Here is a 6,577-nt window from a genome sequence, read left to right as displayed (position 1 = left end):
AGTAAGTTATACAGTCGCTTACATTTAATGCTTCATTGAGCTGTATGTTTAAGTGTAGAAGAAAACCAAAGATCAAAGACGACACAGTTCAGTGCCAGTTAGCAAAGATGATGCATTTTGTCCTTTGGATGTATCATATTGCTGGTCTCTGTCAGCCTCTGTGGACCTTCACCACCATCTGCACCACACACGAGGGCTTGAGCCCATATTCAGATAGAGATGCAGAGTCGTTCACCAATAGCTTCCCAGCGACAGTCAGCCGGACTTCAGCCATAAGATATCCTACACACACAACAGAGGACAGAGATGAACCTCACAAAATATTTAAACATGTCAAAAACTATTATGTCAGGTTCCCTGAACACCACTGAAGATGCACACATTTTAAACACACTCCTGTGTCCAAAACTCCTTAGCAGTGACAACAAAGTTAATATTTCAAAATCATCCTCAGTGCACACCTTTTCCCCCACTGTGGTCAAGATGCTCTTAGCTGTTTGGTTCCTCCTGCTCAGGATTTCTTCAAAGGAAAAAAGGAAACAAAAAGCAGTTTTAAAAGTTTTTTGTTGGTGGTGTTTTTGACTTTCAAGCTCAATCAAAGCAGAAAAAGACTTCAAAACAAATTCAATTGAATGGATGGGTATAATCTTCCATTGAAAGCCAGCAAGAAATAACAGTTTTTTAGAGAGTTTTGGTCATCATACACATAACAGCAATCACTGCGTTTGCAATATAATCTGTGACTATTATGAAAGTAACATACATAACTTGAAAAGCTAAAATCAATCATAACATTAAGCTCACCTTGTTTTTGTGGAGAAGGTGATCAGGCTTTTTCTTCACGTCCTGAGACCAGGTGCACTGGATCATCACCAGCTTGTATCTTCATCCTTTTTCACTCAGTGAAGTCTTTCTCTTTGTTCCCTTTGCAACAGAAAACTACCGTGTGATCACAGGTGAAGTTAGGGATATTTTTCCTGTGCAGTTTTTATAGTGCTTCATTTGGTGAAGCTGTTGATCCACTTTGATCTCAAAGGATCTCGACAGTGGAAAAAAGTAATATTTCTCCTTACCATTAGGCTAAATATAGATATAACAATTTATAATATGTCAGCAGCATCCCCATAAGGGAGGTCTCCCTGTAGTGTCCCGAATGCAGATCCATTGTGATAAGAGAGAATGGATCAGATTTGAATGTCCTCTGTAAAGTGTGCACAGCAGTAAATGGACAGCCGTTTGAATTCTGCTTGCAGTGTTTGAGGGAATGGGAGAGTCCACGGCCTTGGAAAGACTGCTGTGAAAATCACTAAAAACACTACAAACCTGCCCAGATAACCTTTGGTTCATTGGAGGAAGTCCACGGATGTCCTTCTATCCGTCCCTGTCTCACCTCCTGGTTGAGTACAGCAAGTGGAATTGTAAATTTGTTGTTTGTCCTCGATGTAAGGTAAAGTTATGTTTTCTATGCCTGAAGAGCTATACTAAATGTATTTTTTTAAAGCGACTTCTGTGTACCATGCTCCAGCGGTGTAGCTGTATGGCAGAAGAAATAATGACAGAGACACAAAGCTTCCAAGTTTTACTTTTGATGTGGGAGTGCCTTATTTGTAATAATGTACCATGCTGTGTTTTTTAATTCTCTATCTCTCTAATTCTCTCCAAATCAAATATAATTAGTGTTGGTGTTACGGCCGAGAGGGCCCGGCTGTGGGTGTGGACTCAAATGCAGACACAGAGGGAGGCAAACGGGCGTGAACACAGTGCTTTATTTACAAGTGTCTAGTGAAATTACACAACAAGAGACTATGAATGCTATGAATTATGAAATGCTATGAACTGTGAACTGTGAGGCCAAACTGTGAACATGAAACTGAGTGCTATGGCTAGGTGCTGGATTTCACGGATGGAAAAAGGGGCAGCGGCTTGGATGGAGGTACGCAGTCACTATAATGAGAAGAGACAAGTAGTCAGTGGCAGTCCAGTGAATCACAGCTGCAGGATTAGGCTATGGAGGTTAGGGCTTACGCGTTGCAGGTTTAAAGTGTCATGCGAGGAAGGGGTGTCCAGGGGGTTCCGGGTGAGGAGTGTCCAGAGAGGATCCAGAATATGCGTGGAGTGAGGGACTTGGCAGGGAGGCAGGCAGGTGTAGTCCGATGGTGGAGAGGAAGAAACCAGATGACAGAACCAGCGTCCAGGCGGAGATGAGAGTAGTTCGGGAAACGTGACTGCCAGGTGGGTCCTATGACAAAGAAAAACACGGTGAGGGAAAAGCAGTAGTTGAGGGTTCTCACAAGGGGTTCGCAGCCTAGCACTGACATGGGTTAGCAGAAGATCTGGCAGAGGTCTGTTGTGAATGCTGGTCTTATATGCAGGTGACTTGATTGGAACCAGGTGTGGAAGCTGATTGGAGTCTCTGCCTGAAGGTAGAACCCAGCGGAGTGGAAAAACCCCGTGCTCACCCGGACCATGACAGTTGGGTTCTATTGATGAGAAATTTGCTACTAAATGTGATCTTTACAGCTGCATTATGTCTGAATCATAATGATAATAAACCTGAAAAATGTAATTCATTCATAAATGTGAAATATAGTTAATCATACATTATGTTATTACTCATTCCTTAAGATTTAGTTATTTTATGTTGACCTGTCATTGTCTGCTGCTTCTTTAGCATTAGCTTGATGGCATTAATCACTTGTGCTATTCAGGCATTTTTTCCGTGTTTTTTTTTGTTAGCTTTATGATGACTGCTATTTTTTCTTCTAAATTGTTTAAGGAAATCAATGTCTATTTTATTAAAACCTTGTTATGCTTAATAAACAGTTAGGGTGTAAAGCATGCATGTTACAAGCACGTAGATGCTTTTATTTACAGTTTGTCGTTGGTTTCTTCTGCTTGTGCAGTTTTCCAGCCACCTTCTTCCCGTGCAGCACACAGTCCCAACATGATCAGATGATGCAGAACAGCCGTGTGGGTCAGCATCCCCTGACACCACACCCTGAACCCACCAGCCAAAGCCCTCCCTGCAGCTGAGCCACAAACCACATATTATCTCATTTAGAAAAATGTTTTGAGTAACTGACAAAACACGTAGTTAAGATTAATTTTTAGGGGTTTTGTTGGTTTTATAAACAGTTTAGTTTGAAACACACTGAATAATTCATTAACTACATTTTAAAAATCTGAAAAGCACTGTGGCGGGGCAGGGCCGTGCAGAGAGGTTTAAAGGGACGGGTGCTCAAAGTTAAAAAGGGGCACATTGAACCAGGTTGAATAACAACAACACACATTCATCAAGAATCTAATATGGGAAGAGAAGGGCTGTGTTGATCTGAGACTGTAGACATTAAAAAGTCCACAGGAGAGATGGTAGCTGATTAAACAAGTGTCATGAGATAATAACAAAATGCAAAGATTGGTGACAGCGCTTGGAACCATAAGGCAACAAAAAACTGTGAGAAATAAATTAGGCTCTGCCTGTGAATCACTCTTTGCTTCTCTTCTTCCTTCCATCCCATCATTTCATATATCACTCTCCACTTGCTATGTGAGAACAAGGCACAACTTGTCTGTGAAGGTTCTCAGTCATCCAGGTCATCGTAGTCTTTGCAAGCTCCTTTGAAGGCACAACTTGCTATTGCAATAAACTATAATCTAATTATCCACACCTAACAACTCTTGCACTTAATCTATAATAAAATGATGACAGAAAAATGTTATAGCACTGCCTTTAGTAGCCTCACACAGCTCCTGCTGTTTCCTCCTCATGTCCTTACCAGGCATGTCTGGACAATGTTATATCATGAGTAATATTTTTTAAAAAAAAATCCATCTAAATAAAACACACACATGCACGCACACACAGTGACATTTTAGACCGTCTTCAGAATACTGTATATACTATGGGCATCACGGTGCTGATCCATAATCCTTACATTATTATTTATTACTAGAGCTACAATAATAACGCAATGAGGAGGGGGAAGTAATAAATATGAAATAATGTATTTATGATGATTCCATTTGTTTCACTATCCACTCTGTGCAGGGGCAAAGCTTATTACATTTTTAAACTGCAGAGATACAATCATTTTACTGCTGTAAAATCCAACTTTTGTCTTATTTAAAATATAAATCTAATATAATCTGCTTCTTAATGTATGTTCTTTAAAATACAGCGTGTGTTTTTAATATATTATAATTATAATAATTATTATGTGGACATGCATATTAGATCGTTTTTTAGTGAAATATAATCCCTCCAGAAAGGCAGGAAAAGCCCGGAAACTTACTTTAAAACTAAATATGTTCCCTAAAACGGTGACAGAGCTACAGATCCATGACAGCCTTACACAGGTAGCCAGCAGCTGTGACCAGCACTGCTTGTGCAGTTAATAAAAGGACAGGTAATGTTTGTCGCGCTGTTGCACACACAGCACGCTCGTTTGTTTCAGTTCGTCAGTTGCCACAAGACAACTTACCAACGTGTACGTAATAAGCTAATACTCCTGGGTGCTATACACTACAGTGCACGCTGTGCACCTACTTACTGGGTTTGTCGCATCAGTCTGTGTCTCTGAGTTAACTTGTGTTTCTCCTACAGCTCCGGACCGCAACAAATGCGCGTGCTCTTTGTGAGCTCGTTCCCGGCTCGTAACCAGCGCGTTCTGCCGTCAAGGGCGATCATTGGTTAAATGTGATCATGTGACTGATGCAAGCCAGATCCTTTTATTTAGCAAAACTGTGATTAATAGTTAAATATTATTGTTGATGGGCAGAGACAAGACTCCGCACGCACACACACACACATAAAAAAAAAAAATAATTTTTTTTTAAAAAGTTGCCTCAACAAAAGGGCACTTTGGGCACCCATCAGGAAAGGGGCGGGTGCTCAAGCCCCTCTAGCCCCCCCTCTGCACGTGCCTGTGGCGGGGTGTGGTTTGTGGCTGAGCAGCATCAGGGGAGGGGTGGAGCAGTGGGTGTGTGTGTGTGTGTGTGTTCATCCATCCCTAGGTGAAGCTGCACCCGATGAAGGAGAGGAAGAGCGCAAATAAGTGGGGCTAAAAACCACAGCACTTCTCAACGGTTTTTCAGATAGAATCAGATAGAAGCGCATTCTCCTTTATAAATATGTGTATCCCTTCGTTACCATGGGAACGAAGATAAAGGAAGTTGTAGAGTCAATGCGGACTTTGTGGACATTTGAAAAGGTCAGGAGTTAAGAGTGGGACACTTGGGGTTTTTTCTTCTTTTTTTTGCCACAAGACCGGAAAAACGGCATGTGTCCCTAAGTTGCGGCTTCGGTACGTTGGGATCTACCTATCCGAAGAGGAAGACGCATAAAGGGAGTGACTTTTTTTTTTTTTAATTGGCAGATAATTTCAAATGCAGCGTTTCTATCAGCTCAACAAATGTCAGCACACACAAACTGTGTGTAGTGTGTAGCACAGTGCGTTGGTAGCCAAATCGCCGGCTGCGGTGTTTGACACGAAGAAACAAGAAATCAAGCTGAGACAAGAAGAAGGTTTAGAAAGACAAGACAGGAGAGGAAGAAGAGACGTTACATTTAAAGGTAAGGACTCCTCATTTAAAGATCACGTGTAAGTCCTCGTGTTTTTAAATCACATACTGGGTCTGTACAGGTAACATTATGTTTTTTACATAGTGTGAAACGTGCTACAAATCAAACTTAGGTAGACTGTGTTACTTAAAGGCTGCAGGAAAATACTCGGTTGTGTTTAAAAAGGTTAGTTTGCTGTACTGTGATGGATTTAAAGCAAATAAGGATCCTAACTGCAAAAGAAAATAATTTTCAAAAAGGTTGAAATATCTAAAGCAATGGCAGATTTAAAAAAAAACACACACACAATAAAAACAACAGACTGCAGGGAGGTTCTGTTCTGTGATGTCACAATCAAGCTGGTCTGAATAGAGATACAGTCCCGATCAAAAGTTTAAGACCTCTTGAAAAATTGCAACAAAAAAATAAAAAAGTCATATTTTGCATGGTTGGATCTTAACAAGGTTCCAAGTAGAGCTTCAACATGCAACAAGCAGAAATTGGACAAAAGCATTTTTTGAGCATCCAATTTATTGAAAACAAACAGAAAAATAAACAGAAATCAAAGTTCCAAACATGAACTCAGTAATGAATAGCTTCACAGCTATTGCTGATCACTTCAAAAAATTTGTTGCGGCTCTGTTATAGCATCACACAAACATCTCACATAAGCTCTATCTCTACAGTTTTATGACGCACTCATAGCACACTATGCCCACATTTGTGGAGAGCAACCTTTGCATCATTTGTGGTAATGGGAAACAGTAAGGCATTTTGTACCAGGAGCTCGTTTTGCTTGTCGACCCCTAACAGTCAGCAGATAACATGTTAATCAGGTTATGTTATGACAATCCCTGCAGCACATCCATTTAAATGTCTTGGAGACGTGAGCGGGGGGGCCAACTTCACTCACTCTTCAAATACAACAAAAGTGGTATCAAACGTTTGTGCTGCAAAAATTTTCGTTTGTGCTGCTATCATTTTAAAGATATTAATAAAAATTTCTAGAGGTCATCA

At 40.6% G+C, this 6,577-nt stretch overlaps 1 long non-coding RNA gene across 2 annotated transcripts; it reads right to left on the bottom strand.

The window, feature by feature from the left end:
* Positions 1–203: 203 nt before the first annotated feature.
* On the bottom strand, positions 204–4,717 carry LOC147316749 (uncharacterized). 2 transcript variants are annotated; one of them, XR_015131724.1, is made up of 4 exons: positions 4,551–4,717; positions 805–924; positions 462–520; positions 204–282 (listed from the first exon to the last, which is right to left on the bottom strand). It is a non-coding gene; the product is annotated as an uncharacterized LOC147316749 (long non-coding RNA). The 2 variants fall into 2 exon arrangements; XR_015131723.1 differs by lacking the exon at positions 4,551–4,717 and adding an exon at positions 1,324–1,399.
* Positions 4,718–6,577: the final 1,860 nt, after the last annotated feature.

The sequence above is a fragment of the Aulonocara sp. 'chitande type north' Nkhata Bay genome, linkage group LG12, assembly GCF_057382095.1.
Source record: "Aulonocara sp. 'chitande type north' Nkhata Bay isolate Kocher_YH1m ecotype deep benthic linkage group LG12, A_spYH_male_GT1.1, whole genome shotgun sequence".
NCBI lineage: Eukaryota > Metazoa > Chordata > Actinopteri > Cichliformes > Cichlidae > Aulonocara > Aulonocara sp. 'chitande type north' Nkhata Bay.
The sequence above is the reverse complement of the archived record's forward strand: the minus strand, read 5'-3'. Positions and strand labels throughout refer to the sequence as shown.